At 42.1% G+C, this 17,508-nt stretch overlaps 1 long non-coding RNA gene across 2 annotated transcripts in view; it reads right to left on the minus strand.

The window, feature by feature from the left end:
- Positions 1 to 17,508, minus strand: part of LOC108502791 — a 142,947-nt gene that overhangs the window by 107,380 nt on the left and 18,059 nt on the right. For both annotated transcript variants that reach the window (XR_001876625.1, XR_001876624.1), the window contains exon 6: positions 6,363 to 6,413. This is a non-coding gene — a long non-coding RNA (uncharacterized LOC108502791). The remainder of the gene's footprint in view (positions 1 to 6,362; positions 6,414 to 17,508) is intronic.

Genomic DNA, 17,508 nt, shown 5'->3' on the forward strand with positions numbered 1-17,508 from the left:
TCTGACTCAGGGGTGAACCCCTGAGGAAGGGACTTTCACGAAGATGCCCCTGCATTTCCTGATATACCTGTGGTGACGCGAGTCTGGTCCCTGCTGGCAGTCCACAGGTGAGGCCTTCGCTTGGACCGAAGGAGAGCCGAGGGGCTTGGAGATCCCCTTGTGTGTATTGAAAAGAGATCCAGCTACAACAATCCAGTAGTTACTGCTGCATGGAAGACAGAAGAGGAGCTGCTGCCCTAAATGTGGAAGGGATCTGTCCTTCTTTCCCTCCTGGACTTTTATTTGGAGGGGAGAAGAGATCTGATCCATTGTAAATACTATATGTCATGGTAGAGATAGTTGTGATCATGTGTATAATGTGTTATAATATTTATTTGTACAGTCATTGTAATACATTCCCTTTGACCCACTTTGAGTCTGGAGTGTTTTGTTTGGAAAACCCATCTCACATTAGGTTGAGATGTGGGAGGGGGCTTAGACTAGGGAATTAGATTTTTGGGGCTATCTCAAACCATGACACCTGCCCTAACAAACAGCTCACATCCATGATTCATTCTTCCCACTGTGATGCTTCCCGCCAGTTTGCAGTTGTGTACTCAAAGGCCGCTTCCTAACTGCAGGCACAGAGGGCTGCAGCAAAGCCACACAAGTTCTCAGAGCTTGACTTTACAAATTTAATGTCTTTTCCAATTCACCTTTTACTTAGTGCCTCATAAGAACCACGGGGAGAACAGCACACAGTGCCCTTCCTCTCACCTCCTTCTTTCCATGTCCACACCCCCAGACCACATGGACTGCAACCTGAGAAAGACAGAGCACAAGACTGCCATGGAGTGGCACAGCCTCTAAGGTGGGACTGAAATTCAGACACACCAGAGCAAGCTATAGCATTTTACCCCAAAGTTTCCTCCTCTGTTAAATTTACCATACTATCTATTTCCTTCAGCTCACTGATGCAGATTCCCAAATCAGCTCTTTAGTGGGAAGACCAGAAAACATCTAGGTCATGGAGAAAAGAAAGTGCTACTTACATAGTGCCACTGTGTCCAGTGATACCTGTATGGAAAACATTTGCCTGTATGGAATATACTCTTCACAACCACTACCAACAAAATCTTTTCTGCTGCTGCAAAATCCTAAACCAGAGGAGAAAGAATAAAGGGGAATTTTTAAAAAGGGGAATTTTTAAAAAGGCAGGAAGAATTAAGAGCAAAAGTGTAGGGGAAACAAACAGGAGTTAAACTTGTGCAGCTCGCATTTTACACCAAAGCTTGGAGTGAAAAAAAAAAATAAAAAGTGCACAGTGTCAAGGGCAAAGATTCGTTACTAGGAGTGTACATAGCTGGGAGCTTCAGGAGGGAAATGCAATAGGCAGTTTGGGCTTTGGCTGGAGTGAAACGGGCCCATCAGTGCTCAGTGATTCAGATGGTTTTGTCTGATAAGCACCCGTGGGTGTGTGCTGGAGACACTGCAGTTTGTGTGTGCCGTGTTATTTTCAGTATATTGACCTAACATCAATGCATTGCAGACAGTTAAGATACTTAGAGATTTGCAGAATGATGAGATTTAATCTTTTCAGTGCCCCAATTCTAGCTAGAAAGGCATGTGTGGGAGCAACTGGCTTTCCAAAAAAATACCATGGATTGTGTTATTAAGGTTTAAGTGAAGATTTTAGTTATCCAAAGTGGATTTATTTTGCTGGAGAAATGGCCATTTCTCTGCTTGGCTACCAGAGTGTGTGCCCTTGAAAGATTAATGTTTGCCCAAGGAATTTGCACGTTCCTCAGCTGGAGATAGTTTTCAGCAGAGCTCACACTGATAAAGCCAGTGAGGATTTTTTCTCCAAGAAGCTGACCTGCTAATGACTGTAGTGGTAAATCATATTACCTGGTTAACACTGTTCTTAAAATGTTAATTAAAAGGGCTTTTTATTTATGGAAAATAAAAAATACATATACACGTATACTACAGCAAAACTGCTGGTGCTGGATGGTGAGCACCTGTGTTCTGTTTAGGCTTCGTGAAAAAATCGGACAAACCTTTTTAACGAGCAAGTGAGAGATATCACCCTACCGAGATCGCAGTAATTAGCAATTTACTAAAAATACCCCAATGTGGGTAATAATCCCTCATCCAGTGATCTGAAGGATCTTGTGAACTGCCTGGTTTAGGTGAAGAAACCAAGGAGCCTGAGCTACACGGTCTGCCTGAAGTCACACAGTAACTGCAGCCTGATGCTCAACGCCCAGGAGGCAGATTTACTGTGAAGTTTATTGTGCCTTCTGTATGGTTTGCTCTTGAACGTAGCATTTAGTTAGCAAAAAGGTATTTACTGCTCACAGGAAGGATACATGATTACTCAGCAACTTGCATCAGTGCATGTTTTTACTGTTCGTTTCAGCCACTGCTTTTGGCAAGTCAATAAAAAAAGCTCCCATCGCTCACAGGTTCAGCCCCAGCATTTGTCAAATCTATTAGAAGACAGATTCTGTCATTTACAGCACTTTTCATCTTGTGTAGCCCTAAACACCAGCAGCTGGATTGAGATTGCCTTTTCAGAGTTCACGAGGGACTTTTAGTGCTGTCAGATCTACGCAAGACTTAAAAACTATTTCTCAAAGCAAGATTTATTGGAGGGCTAGCATCTGGTGACAAATGCTAGAGGAATAACAAACTCCTTTGTATTGCGGTGTTACTTGACCTGCCTGTTTATTAATGTTCATCTTTCCTCATAACTCAAAAGCACAGCTTTGTGCTTCTGATGCACCCTTATGGAAACAAAATGCTGCTGCTTCTCCACATCAGAAACATCCACTTGTTAAATGTTCGTGTGGAAGTTACCAACAACTACATTGCATTGCTTTCCTGCTCTCCCTATTCAAACCTAAGTAACAAATCTCCCCCAGCTCCACAAAAGAACTGACATATCTTCCAGGAGCTAAAAGATGACATATTTATATTTTTTTCTTCATTTTCCGTTTAAAAGCTCTGACTTCTGTCATGGACACTGTGATAAACAAAGTCTTGAGTTTCTATAAGTTTCGAATAACAGTTGATTATATGGTAAAAGCAAGCAGCCGGCTGGGTGACAGAAATGGGACCAGTTTCCCAAATCTGCCCACCTCTACTATAGAGTACACTTAGTATTTATCTTAGCTACTTTATGCATATTAATTATATCATATACATATACATTCTACAGGTTTTTGCTAAGTATTTAATATATGGGTTTTCTTACAGCTAAAGTTAAAAGGGTTATCTCTACAACCAGTCATAATTCATGCATTCTTGGACAAACAGGCGCCTAAAGATTTAAAGTTCTACTATATTTTATTCTTAGGATAGTAAGGAGGTTTTAGGCTTCTTGACCTTGTAAGGGTCTGTTTTATTTCTTTATGGGGGTGTAATTAAGTTTTACAATCTGTTTGTTTTATTTTGATGTAATCACCCATTTGTTTCATGAATCACAATCATTTATATATCACAGACACTATGCAAGGGTTGGTAGCTACTGCCATCTCTGTGCAAATCCAAAATGCAAGTGAGGGACTGGTCTGCCACACGTGCTGGAAGCTGACTAATGCTAGCAATTCCAGGTTTTCCCTGAATCTTTTCCAGTCCCAGTGCACTGCAACAAAAACTGCAAAACAGACACTTTCTGGCTGCCCTTACTGAGGCAAAAGTCACAACGCATTTAAGAAGCGTTTTTGCAAGATTGTAGATTTGCAATCTGGAAACCAGTTAAATCTGCTCCCTTGTTTGTACTTACAAGCTTCCCCTACACACTTTTAGACATTTGCGCCAGGCTTCCCACAGGCAAGAACTGAGCCTAATGGGACACAGGCACTGAGGAACCAGAGGACAGTCCTTTGGGCAGCCTGTCCCCTTCCCAACAGGACTGCTTCCTGCCTGTCATCTGGACACGGCCTGAGCAGCCATTCCCACCCTCCTAGACTCCAGTGACTGTATTTAGAAGACAAAGCTGAATGGGATCTTCTCAAACCAGCTAATAGGATTGTTGTGCTTCACCAGTCTTGAAGTCTCTCTTGTTCTGTGAATATCTTACTGGGAATAATTCATCAAAATAATACCCTAGATCTAATCACAATTAATCCCTCTGCATAACACAGGCACATAGTGAAAACTTCTATTATCTCTGTGTTCTTACATCAGTATCAGCCAGAATTGTATCACTGCATCACTTCAGTTCTGACTAGTGCACTGCTGTGTCTCTTAATGGGCTGCAATATTGCTGCTTTCCAGGTTTCCAATTTGTATGGGAATCAAATTTGTATTTGTATCAGTGTGTTAGGCATAAGATTCCTCTATCAATCTCTTCAGTGATACAGTCACAGACTCCACTCTGCTACAGGTGCAAGTATCACAACATTTAAAAAAAATAATAAAAAACAACCCCCAAAACATTAATCAAACTGTTCAGAATTCCCACCTGTTCCATGTTGATGGCTATCAGTCATACTCACACGTTTCTGTAAGCATCTCCCAAAGTAATCTATCATCTGGAAACTTCTCTGAAGCAGCTAATTCTAAAGTGAGTCACATAAAATACTTAGGGAAATAAAACTTACATTGTAACCAAAACCTGATTCAAGAAAATAACATTATTCCCCATCAGGAACTGAGAAGAGCAGACTTGTATCAGGAGAAACCAACATAACCTGAATTTTAAAACCTTGTTACAAGTAATTTTCAGGCAACTTGTTCTACAAATAACCTGCAGATCTATCCAACTTATACCCCAAAATTAATCATGTTCTTTTCAAAAGATGATACTGTGGCACCAGAGCCCTCTCTTGGGCCAGTATTCCAACACAGTTTGCAGGGAGATTCACTGCAAAGCTCAACACTGCTACAAGGCTTTCCAAATTCCTCACACTGTGGAATTGGGGGTGTGGTTTGGGGCAGCAGCATCACACACTGGGGTCTCTGGATGCCCCTGTACAAAACACAGAGTAAGGAGCCCCCAGTCCTGATCTTTGTGGGAAACAAGCAGATCCCAACTCAGAAGAGAGACTGAGATCCAGCTCCTTAACTGTGTAACAAGATAAGCAAAGTCTTCTTCAACACGCTTATAAAACCCAAATAACAAAGGAGTTGAATTGTTCGTAGTAGTTACTGAGCAATTCATTATGAGCTAGCAGATAAGTTTAAAAAACCCACCTTGTTGGTCACTACCAGGAAATTTGTCAACAGAAAGAAATAAATTAATCAAAAATTACCCCATGTGAATTATCCGAGTAGCCCTGGTTAATATATAACCTCTTTCCAATTTTAATAGCTGCTGTCCAGCTCTCTCACACAAAATGCCAGCCATTGCATGTGCAATAAATATTAATGGTTCATAAATTAAAGAGCATTATTCTTCGTGACATAACAGCATTTTGCAAGGCCCCACGGAAAAGGTACAAGCGGTTTGTTGAGCAAGCTCTGATAGAAGAAAAACATGTCTTGGTTTTCGCTTTTAAAAGCATTTGTCAGGATTTATAGGGTATATCCAGAAGGCAATTAAGGCAACATTTTACAGAAAGCTACCATATGCCCCCAAATAACAAAGAGCAATAAAAGGAAAGCGTGATCTGTGAAAACAATTTGATTTATAGAATTACATTTATAAAACGTAGATACTTTTATCCTAAACAATTGGTATAGGAGGAGCTGATGTGATATAGATAACCCAGAATCTTCCCAAGCAAACTGTGTTGGTCATATTATAGCAGTACATTGCTACCAGGGCTTGGTTTTAGGGTGATGTCCCCTCTGAAATCCTACATCTCAGAGGACATCAGCACAGACACAAGCCAGGCCAAGGTGACACACTGCGTGCCTACTGGCACCCAGGCAGCACTGCTAAGGGAATTTCAAGGCCAGCCTAGGAGGCACCCCATGGAGCTGCCCTGCTGGGGTTACAAGGAACTTTGCTCATCCCTGGTAAAGAACATAAGAAAAGGTGAAGCAGGAGAATGAGAATGACTGGCACCATCCTCAGGGCAGAAACAAGAGTTAACAGCTTCACAGCCTCGCTGGGCAGGCTTGGAAGGGCCTTAAAAATGCGGAATGACAGTGGATAGAGGGGATGAAAGCAAGTCAGCAAAGAGATGCAAGAAGAGTGATAAAGTGCTTAAATTACAAGGCAAGCAATGAGTATCACTAGCAGCATTTTGAACAAATAGAAATAGAGTGTGAGTGTCCTCCTAAGTAACTCCAGACGTGAGGGGGTGAAAGCTGGGATAGAATTTCAGTTGTGCAGACACAGAGATGCTGCTGCACAAAACAGAAGAGCAAAGTATAGCTGCCCTGGAATTAGGATGTGAGGATGAGGGACATGCTGAAACAACACTCACATTTGCAGGCCGGGCTATGGCAAAGACACTGGGTGATCTTGTCTTCAGTGCCTGGAAAAGAAAAAAAAATGAGAGAGAAAGTGATCTTTAGGTCACTAGAAAACAGCAAATGACTAAATTTTGTTAATCAAATTTCCACAAAAAATTGTCCAAAATGCTACCACCTTAGCTTGCATTTGCTAGGTGTAGAAAGGTCCCTGAATCCGAGTCCATATAAGAGACTTCCAGAGATAGCACATCACAGGAAAAAAAGTAAATGTAGTTACATCTCTGGCAAAGGTTTGACACTTCTGAAGGTGTTTCAGTCCAGAAATAAGGATGAACTGGAAAGTATCTACATTAAAACAGTAGAAAGCGGTTCATTAAGCTTTAGGATGAAAGATGACTGGATTGTGAGAGAAATGGACTGAAGGGTGGCTGGTTTATTTTAAGGTATAGGAGATTACAATGAGATCACATTTTCTGTGAGGAGCCTGCAAAATTATACTTCTTAAGAAAAAAGGTTTGGAAGGAATTGCTAAGGGATAAGCCTGAAGGACTGGGAAGAACATAAAATGTGCTAAAGTGGGTTTTTTAGTCACTCAAAAAGTAAGCTTAGAGTTGCTAAAGTAAAGACGAGGGAAGTTTCTGGTGGTGCAGGTAGATACTTAGGAACTCAGTCTAGGAAAATGCTGAGTTCTCTGCAACTGTCTGTTGTTCAGCAAGGACCAAACTAGGTCCCTGGGGAAGGACCAAGTCACCTGCAAATAAGTTTAATGCAGACAGTTTATAAGCTCTCTGAGGTGGAACTTGAGCTGGTCGAGAAGGCTGTGGTATCAGTTCATACAGAGTAATACAAATAGGCAAATACTGATTTTTTTTCTCCCTCTCTGTAGTGTACACATCATAGAGGATGGCATTTGCTTTGTCTCCCACAAATACCCATTCGCTACAGACAAGCTGAGTTGGGGGATCAGCACACTTGGGAATGTGTAAGGGAAAGCAATTACTCACCTTGGGAAAACTGAGGGGGGTATCAAGTGCAGAAATCAGAGAGGGTCAGAGAACACACAGAGGCACAGAGCTGTAGGACACCCCATATCCAAGCTGCACTCACAAGCACATGCTCCACACTAAGATACTAATGAAGAGCAATGCATTTTCCCCATCATTTGAAAGACTTCTGGGTTGCTCTGGACACTGGAGTTCGAGGCCTCAGCCTTTCATGGGGGTTAGTGAGAGGGTCTCAGCTGAGAAAGTATCTGTGGGGACACTAGGGAGCAGAAAAGCCTTGTGCAGATAGTAATACAAAACTAAAGGATATTCACATCCTCAGGTTTTACAAAGCTATTTCTTCTGTTCATCTAATTTTTTTATACCATCTCAGAAACATGGAGGACTGAAAAAGATAGTGACAGATCTGATAAAGAGAAGTAGGCTTATTTACATAAGCCTAAATGTTAGTTATTTGGACTTGGTTTATTTTCTGCTATTCTCTGTTACTCTGACAGTGTCAGAGCTCTCTTAGGGGCAGTTTCTGCAGTTTTACCATGATCCCAAACTGGGTTCCAGTGCTGGTACTTTGGCATTAATTCCTTTATAAACAGAATATTCCCATTTGAATTCACTACCTGGATCAAAACAGTCACATATTCAGCATCCAAAAAATCTCTATCATTTTTTACAGTCAGCAGAAAATACAATCTTTACACTAAAGGATACAAAAGTGCAGAACACCTGCTTGCTACAACTTCAACTGCCTGGCTGTGAATTCATGAAACGTGGCAATATTCAGTAATCTATAGACCAACAAAGACAAAACAGTAGGAGGTTGCACTTTCATGACCAACAAACCAATAACACAAAAGCAGGGGGGAACACAATTTGAGGTAGTCGGACCAAAAGAGACACAGGTATTTCTGCTTCCTGCAGTAAATAAAACATGCTGTGTCAGCTGGAAAACAAGCACTCCAGCCATGCTGTCCATCTTAAAAGAAAGGCAGCAGTGAGGGAAGGTCATCTGCCACAGCTCCAGCAGGTTTGATGTGGAGTTTGTTCCTCAGAAGGAACATGGAGACAGGAGTTGCCCCCCACAACAGCCTTGTGGGCAGCTCAAGGGCAGAGCTCAAGGCTGGAGTAGGGAGAAACAAAAACTCAAACCACCATTTGGTAAAACTACAAACAGTTGCTTCCTCATATCACAGCACCACGTTCCTAGGCTATGGACTGAAAAAGAATGAAGCTTTTCTAATGTATCCATGTTACCCTGGTAATTTCACTGTCTTTTCCTCTACACCTGCTCTGCAAACGGAAAGAAATTTTTTTTCTCCACACTAGGCATTGGAGTTTTTTTATATCTAGAAGTGATTTCCATCCCATAGCCTGGGAGAAGCCTATTGAATTTGTGGGGTTTGTTCAATACACCAAAGCCAGACAGCAAGTCACAAAGGAAAGATTTCAACAGCAGCACATGCAAATTCAGCATAAAGAAAATACTGATTAATACAGCAAATTCCTTATGGTTTCTTCCAGCCAACTGGAGAGCTTGAGCCACATGGCCTGTTCCTCCACATCAGCCAGAAAGGTGCTTATTTGTCCCAGCCAAGGAATAACAAATTATCAGAGAACAACAAGCTGGCATCTTAAACTGTCCACCCTTTCCTGCAGCCAGGACTTCATCACTCTGCATATGAAATGTATTGCCCAAACTATCAAAGGGTTCACCAGACTAATCTTTATCTAGCCAGTGATTTGCAGGCAGTGGGAAACAAACAAGCAAACAAATAATGAGATCATAAATTTCCTGAAGCTATGAGAAAAGTAGGTATTGTTTGCATAGTAATTACCCTGGTTCAATTACAGTACAAATAGTCTTCAAAGAAAAGCTGGTCTCCTTCCTCTGAGGGCAAAAATGACTAAGAAACTACGATTACCTTCCCTACTTATTTCCATGAGAGTTGAAGTATTTCCTGTAGAAGATGAAAAAGACAGTACTTAGCATGAAAACAAGACATCTATTTTCAAGAGATATGGTAAATTCTACACGCTACACGTCTAAAACCTTCTGTTCATTGCCCCTTATGTTCAATAATTTTTATCCAAAAGCTGTACCTCTTCTTAGATAGACTATCAGCTGCTCTCCAGTCACATTTTATACACCAGGCATGTTAATATAAACCTCCAGTCATTCTGCTGAGGTCCATGTTCTAAAAGTGGTCTTGATTACTTCTCCACACTATCTTAGTGCAGTTTCATAGATGACACTGAGAGTCCCCGTTTACACAGTGAGAATAAATCCCCAAGATCATAACACTATGCATTTTGAAACCTGCAGATGACTTGCCCCAAGAAATTGCACAAATAAATCACCTGAAAGCAATAACAGTGTAGGAAAATTATACAGCTGCAGACAATGTGCAATCAGCCAACGCATACTGTATATATTCCTTTGCCTTTATCACGCCTGACAAGCCTATGGTTTGAGACTGACAACAGAGACTGTCTGTACATCAGGACCAGGGCAGAATTTATAGAAATACCTCTTGAAAGGAAGCACTCCAGATGGAGTGCCAAATCTCCATGTCAGCTCCAGACTGGTAATAATTTGTGCTCTATCTTCCTATAAAGCAACCTTTTCTTGTAAGAATATTCAAAGGGCTTTTGGAGCCGAGTGTAAATGCTTCAGCTATAGTACTTCTACTCAAATGACATAGTTCAACTATGAGGAGAACAAGCACAGATGATTCAGGATACAGCAAAGTACACAGAAGTGCCTCTTGCCTCTAAATCACCATGTTAAAAATGGTTTAGGTCAACTGGATGGCTGCCTAGTAAAATTTGCTGCTGAAACAGTTCAGTTTCTAATTCAGAGGAGCCAGATTCTGAATGTTGTCGTGGACTGAGAAAATATTAACTGCATCAGTGAACGAAGTATCAGGTTTTTACTGAATCCAGGGTATGAGAAATCACTGTCACTGTCAGTGGCACAAACCCACTATTTTTACTATCACTGTCAGCTGTGGCACTAAAAATTCAGCAGCTCAGCAGAGAGGCCAAGGACTATGCTGCACTTTCATATTCATTGCAGTGATATCTCCCAGGTATTATCCATACACTACAGAGGAACTCACAGTCCTGGTGTGTATTATAGTTAAAACCTTTGCAGGTAACAACTTTCACAACAGGTGATGCGAAAGTCCGTCTCTTCTGCTTAGGATATTTTGTAGTTCCATCTTTCAGTGGATACAGGAAGGTCTGCCTTGCCTTTGCATGCCCTGTGTGGAGTCATCCTGAATCTGAGTCTTTCCACAAGTGCAAAATGGCCTGGCAACAATCCATGTGGGAGCACAAAGGGGATTGGCCATTTCACAGTGCCAGCAGCAGTGGCAAGCAGGAAAGGACACCTGGCTCTGCCAGCTTTGCATCACACCAACAAGGGCTTTCTGTGGCAAGTCTTTCCCTGTGCTGCTCTGAGGACGAGCAGCAAGCTCTGCTTCATAGAATCTGAACAGAAGGTACGAGGAGAATAAATATTCTTGCTCTGGGTCAAGTCCTGAGAAGTCACAACAGGAGGAGCAACACAGGGGAATGAGGTACCCTGCCAGTGAAGGAAAATAAACACTAGGCAAATCAAAGGACCATTTAAAAAGACTCAAACCCAAACTGTTTGCAGCCATCCTGCAGAGGAGGTCAGATGGCATTTACAGGCAGCAGTAGGAATGGCCTCTGCAGCTGTAACCATTGGAGCAGAGGGAAGGAAGCAGCCTGGGACCTACAGCACAGCCCCCCCACACCTGCCACCAGGGCCCCTGTGAGCAGCTACCCCAAAAACTGTATCCCTGGGGCTACTGACACTGACAGGCAGCAAAGCAGGAAATTATTGGCCTCTGGACCCGAGCTCAGATTGATGTATGAAAAACACCCAGAGAAAATCACCTTATACAGCCGGAATTGGAATCGATAACTTATCAACACTACAGAGAAGGGGAAAAATCCCAGTTCTCTCTGCTCTGGTGGTTCTGCTTACTAACTAGGGCTCTTCTGTAGCAGTCAATATTTTTGAAAACTGGATGTAATTCATGCACAAGTACAATATGAATCGAGAGTGGCTAAGGAGAAAGTGAGGTAACAGAACAAAACCTAAGCCTAGACAGTCCTGGGATTTGGAGAAGTTCTGGAGCCCCTCCATCAGGTGATAATTTCTTTCTGTGTGGCAGTCCCAAAAAGGAATTGTGTCACACGGTCACCATGATTTGTGCTCCTAAGGGGAAGGGTTGAAATCATCACTGGTAGGTGAGGAGAGACTAGAAAAATATTAAATCCTGCCTCAGTGTTTACATTGTGCAACTGTTATTACAGCTTCCCAATATATCATTCCATTTCCATAAGTGAGAATTACATGGTGTCTCTTCTGAGAAGAAATGTTCTGGCGTGCTTCAAAAGCACGAAATTCAGAGAGAATTGTTTTTTAAAGGAGTTAATAGTGTCTGAAAACTGTTTCGTTTACAGTCTAAAGGAAAAACACAAATAACTTACCAACCCTTAAACTGCACGCAATTTGATGCACCAGTACCAAGTTAAAAATGAATAATTCCATGCCTAAAGGAACCAACACTCACTTTCACTTTATGTTGAGGGTCATTTATGTGAGTTGTGTGTATTTATCCAGGTGAGAAGAGCATAATACACACTTGCACAGAAAAAAAAAAACTATTTTTGTAATTCTATGGAGTTTTCATATTGTCACACTGACAAATTGGTTCTATATTCCTGAGCCATGCTGCACTATGTCAGGGCAGGAAAGTATATCCCTGCCTCACTAAACTGTGGAGGAGTAGACTTAGTGGGATAAAAAAAAAAAAGAGAATTGATGAAAATAATCCATTCTCAGCAGGAGTTGTGGGTGGGCTCCAGGATATTTTGGTAACTCACTTGCACAATATATTGCTGCAATGTGCTAAAAAAGAAATGTAGTCACAGTACTGCACACACCGTGGCTCTGAGCCCGTGCAACCTGAGTCACACATCTCAGCCGTGCTGTTTGGATGCATGGGGGATGAAGTGAATGAACAGGGATGCCCCATCCTGCTGCCAGCAGTGGGCTCACACTCCCATGGCATTGCAGGAACGTGCCTCCAGGCTCTACTGACAACATTAAGCCACCTCTGCCTGCCATGGATGCTCCAGGTTACTCCTAGAGAGACCCAAAAGCCCATAAAAACCCATCTCCTGCCCAGTAATTAACACAGACTCTCTTGTACACACCTTTGATCATTTCCTGCAGTAAACAGTGAAACATCCATCGCAAAATGTGAAAGTGAAATAGAAGAAAGCAGCATTTCTGTAATGGTGGGTAAGTGGACAGCCACAGGCTGCTTCCCCCATCATTCCACTGCTTTTCCTGGAGGAAAGCAGAGTCACAGCACTAGATTAGATTTCAGCAACAAGATGCCCTTGGTGTCCTTGAAGCTTTGCCAGCAGTTGCCTTTGTTCTGCCTCAGTACAGCAGTGGTGCTTGGCTGCTTTACATCACGTCACAGGAACTTTAACCACTGCCTTCCATGAGGAGCCCAAGAACCAAGAGGGACACGGAAAGAAGAAACTCCCACTAACTGAAACTATGGAATTAGAAATACATCAGTGATACACAGAGAGGGCACGATTCTTGGCATTCAGGCACTTAGCAATCCCTAATGTTTTTAACCTCCCTACACCCAGAAAGGGTGGAAATACAGGTAAGGAAGTACCACTTCCCTCATTTTAGAGATGGAAAAACGAGGCACGGGTCTACCGCAGCCCCAGTGCACCTATTTGTGTGTAGTTGCTGTAGAAATTCTTCACACATATGGGCCTAAATTGCTTTACAAGGTCACAGTGAGCACTATAGGTTGCTGCTGTTTTTTCTCAGACCCTCTATTTTCTCTCCTCTGTGAGCCTATAGCCAAGGAAATGGGTTCTAAGGCAAATATGAGACCATCTGACACCTGCATTCATGAAAAGGGTCCCCTCTCCCATCAGCTGGGCCAGTTAGAAGGCATTTATCTGGCTACTGATATCAGGTTTTGCTGAGTTGGGATATTTTAACTGGCATTTGAAACTTATAAAAATCGGACTTGATTTAATACAAGTATTTCTAACCGGCATTTCTTTCAAAATAACTTTCTCCTCCTAATATCAGAGTAACTTATGTGTGTGACAAAGCCTCTGCATCAGCACAGACTCAACTGCACAAGAAGAGGATTGTACCAGAATTAGGTCTTCCATATCAGATGCATCTTTGACAGACTCAAATAAATGAGGAACAATAGTTTAACGCCGTCTTAAACTAAGCGCAGTTGTCAGCTGCTGTTTTTCAAACCAGCCATCTAGTGCTCTCATCCCTTCCTTGGAAAAGCAGAGATAGAGAGTCAGAGAATTAAATGTATCCCAAGGACTTGGAATTGAATGCTTTAAAAAAAAAAAAAAAAAAAAAAAGGAGGCACTGTGGTTCTTCCTGTATAAAGATTCGAGAAGGCAGCAGTGAAAAGGATTAAAGGCTTGTTTGGGGAAATTTTTGCAACCAGACAATTGCACAGAAGATGGCTCAAAACACTGAAAATTATTAACATAATAAAAATGAGAAAGTGTATATGGTGCACTCAGTTAACAATAAAATTTTGTAATTGCATCACTGTGGTTGCTCTCAGCGCACAACAGCTCTAGTCTCACCAAAAGAGTTCTTGCTCTCACTGACTTGGACAGGGCTACTCATGTGAATTTATCTGCTTATCTATCCTAAGAGCATATAAATTTAGAATAAAAACAAACAAACAAAACAAATGCAGAAACCTGCTCTCCATCTGCAGGATCACAGAGCCAGACCAGAGCCCAGGGGTGTCCCACACAGAAGAGCACCTCTGTCCCCAGGCTGCCCCAGAGCCAGCTCCACGTCCCACACTCCCTCTGTTCTGTGGCAGCACGTGAGCAGTGAGCAAATTCTGAACTGGACACAAGGATCAGTATCTTTTGGTTACAGGTCATCCTCTATAAATTATGACAAAAACCACACTTTTTGTTTTGGGTAATTTTTAGCTGGATCAGGCCTATGGAGCATTACAGCAAAAAAGACAAGCAACCAAGAGAAGGGGAAAAAACCAACAACAAAGCAAAACAAAATCAATGAATCCCCAAAAAAACCAAAGAAATCCAACAAACCCCACAGCAACCAAGCCACCGTGTATTCAGTGAGAGTACATCAGATGTCATTGCTTCTGAGAAGGGTGCCAGTGGTGGAGCAGACAAGGTCACCTGTGTCTGGCTGCAGGTTTCCCTCAGTTCCGAGCACCTCACCACATGCAACACGTGCCCAGAAAGGCACAGTGTGAAAAGGAAAACCCTGCCTAACAACATCGTGGCCGAGGTGACACAGCTTAACAACTGGTCATGAAAACAAAGAAAGGAAAAAACCAGCACTGTACTTGAGAAGTGCTCGTTTGTCAACTTAATTCTTACCATACAATCAGATCAGTCAACTGCAAACACAGCTACAGATCTCTGTAATAAAATATTAATAGTTCTTGTATACTGCTTTCACAAGGTAATGCAGTAAAAAAATGAATGCTGCTTGCACATTTCCACATTTTCCCCTTTGTTACTTATGAAAGCTTACTTGAGAGAAAGCCAGTTTACTGTAGCATCATTCTTTTTTTTTTTTTTTGCTGGCTGTATTTTTCCCTTAAACCTTGGAGAATAATTAAAATTCCTTGCACAGGACAGTGGTAAATAAGATTAGGGTATGCATTTCAAATGTAGCATACTAATGGCATTTTTGGACTCTGTAATAAATCATCTCCATTCACTGCAAGAAGTGGAGTAAATGGACAAAATCCCTGAAATACACAGCCCCATATGCATCCCATACGTTCACTCTGATCTTATCTGTCCACATCTCTGACTTGCCCCAACATCTCGCTATTGGAGATACAGCATCACCTTTTTTAATACATCACACAACAATCCAATAATCTCGTTAACTGTGAACACTGTAGGAACACAGCAGCCTGCTGACACTCATGAAACCATTTCAGCCTTTGCTGGGGCCAGTTGTCAGCAATAAGCAGCCAAACATGCATTGCTCCATCTGATCCACTTGACCACTTGAGTTTGCAGCTTCTGTTTAGCACTGAACTGACACAAGGGAAATGTTTCAGCATTCCATGTGAGAACCCCTTATTTCAATACACTGAGGCTGCTTTGGTGTGGTACCAAACCTTTGGGTGATCTCATCTCCCCCAGGGGCTTCTGACTTTTATGTTTGTCCTGAGGAGCTGCAGTTTACCCCACTGCAAACAGGAAGATCATGACTGGGTACTTCCATTATCTGGTAGGTTTTTTCTCAGCTTGCTTTTCTTCTTCCTTCCACATAATGTTAGCACAAACTGTTGCTGTGTTTTGCATCTTCCCTTTGCTATTTCACACTGTGTCTATTGACTCAATTACAAATTTTGTTTCCTGACAGAGACAAATCTAGTTCTCCTGGTTCAACTCTGAGTTTAGGTAAATCCCAGCCCTCTGTTAAACCCTGCAAGGGTGAAATGGCCACACCTATGCTATGTCTGATAAACCTCATCCTAGTTTGCAAGAAATCCTACTGGTTTTGCACTGTAGGCATTTCTTAACGTTTCTTTCCTCTAGGAAGTCCTTTTGGCTAAACAAGGATAGCAAACTAGTTTCTGTTTTTCAGTTTTCACAATTAGTAGAAATGAAAAAGAGCATAAGAGACTAAGTAATACGAAGTGTGGGTGCATTTATTTTCAGAAAATTGAATAGATAAAACTGAACTTTTTTCTTCCAACAGGCATTCCCCAAATCCCCTTTAAGTTTAATTTTCTGCTGTACTTTCCAGATAAGCATTCATTACTTCTCAGTTTTAGCTCACACAGCCAATATATATCAGAGAATTGTTACCCTCTAAATGCTCACTAACACCCTTCTCTCTTCAGTAACTTCACGTAGAGCAGGTACTCCTCACACAGGGTGGTGTTTAGGGTCTCCACAAGGATGAAAACTTTACTCTGGACTTCTGTTAGTCTTTACTATTGACTCTCATGTCTCTCTGGCAATAGAAAGGCTGTCACTTCAGGGCCAGCCTTCAGAAAGCTTGAGCCTATTTACAGCAGCAGGAGCTGAGCATTGCCAGCTGACTTGTGCCTTATTTTTGGTTTGTAAGGAGGTTCCCTTCCTGCAGCAGAGGCACCAGCAGCATCACACCAGCCATCCCATCCCGAGGGCAGGTGTGGACCCTGAGGGGGCTGGCACTAGTGCTGGCTCAGCTCCCTAAAGCTACTGCCAAGAAGGCAGCTGGAAGCTTTGAAGTTTAGTCAGAAATTTTGATGGAAGTTACCAAAAAGATAACTGGAAGCTGTTGAGGCTTTTCTCACATCAGGGACTCGGAAGTTCCAGTCACAAAAAGCTTAGAAGCAAGATCAGCAATTCAAGGAGATGGAGAATTTAATAATAAGACATCTGAGTTATTGTGACTGTAATGGCTACAACCACTTCCCAGATCATCTCAGCTGTCCAGAATGTGTCTGGCCTGGAGGATCTTGTTTAGAAATAGTTCTTTACTCTTTTGGGGAAGGTTTCTGAGGCAAGCCAGAAAAGTTTGTGATACAATGATATTAACAAAGCTCACTCACACAAAAAGCAATTACACAGAGAAATAAATGCACACTCATTTCCCACAGTACAGCATGCATGAAGTCCTCCCCTAATTGAGGAGCACCAAAGCGGGTGCCTGAAACATTCCAATGACTTTCCAGCACAAAATGTTGTTGTATAGAGGATTTGGTCCCCATTTTCAGTTCAGTACTTGTAAAAAGCAGTGACCTGCTTTGAAGGAGAGTCAATCTATTAATTAATAATGGGAGACAAACTATGGTAACAACAAAACAATATGAGAAGGAAGATGTTACTGAGATCCTGTTTAGCTGTTCAGACATAGACAGCTCCCACACAAGCACAGAAACACACACAAACAGCCGGAGGTGACAGACACAGGAGTACACCCACCCCACTGCCCACATCACTGCAGCTCTGGGAACATCCCACCTCACTGCCCACATCACTGCAGCTCTGGGAACGTCCCCACCCCACTGCCCACATCACTGCAGCTTTGGGAATGTCCCCA

This window comes from Lepidothrix coronata, unplaced genomic scaffold (assembly GCF_001604755.1).
Source record: "Lepidothrix coronata isolate B3197 unplaced genomic scaffold, Lepidothrix_coronata-1.0 Scaffold124, whole genome shotgun sequence".
Taxonomy (NCBI): Eukaryota; Metazoa; Chordata; class Aves; order Passeriformes; family Pipridae; genus Lepidothrix; species Lepidothrix coronata.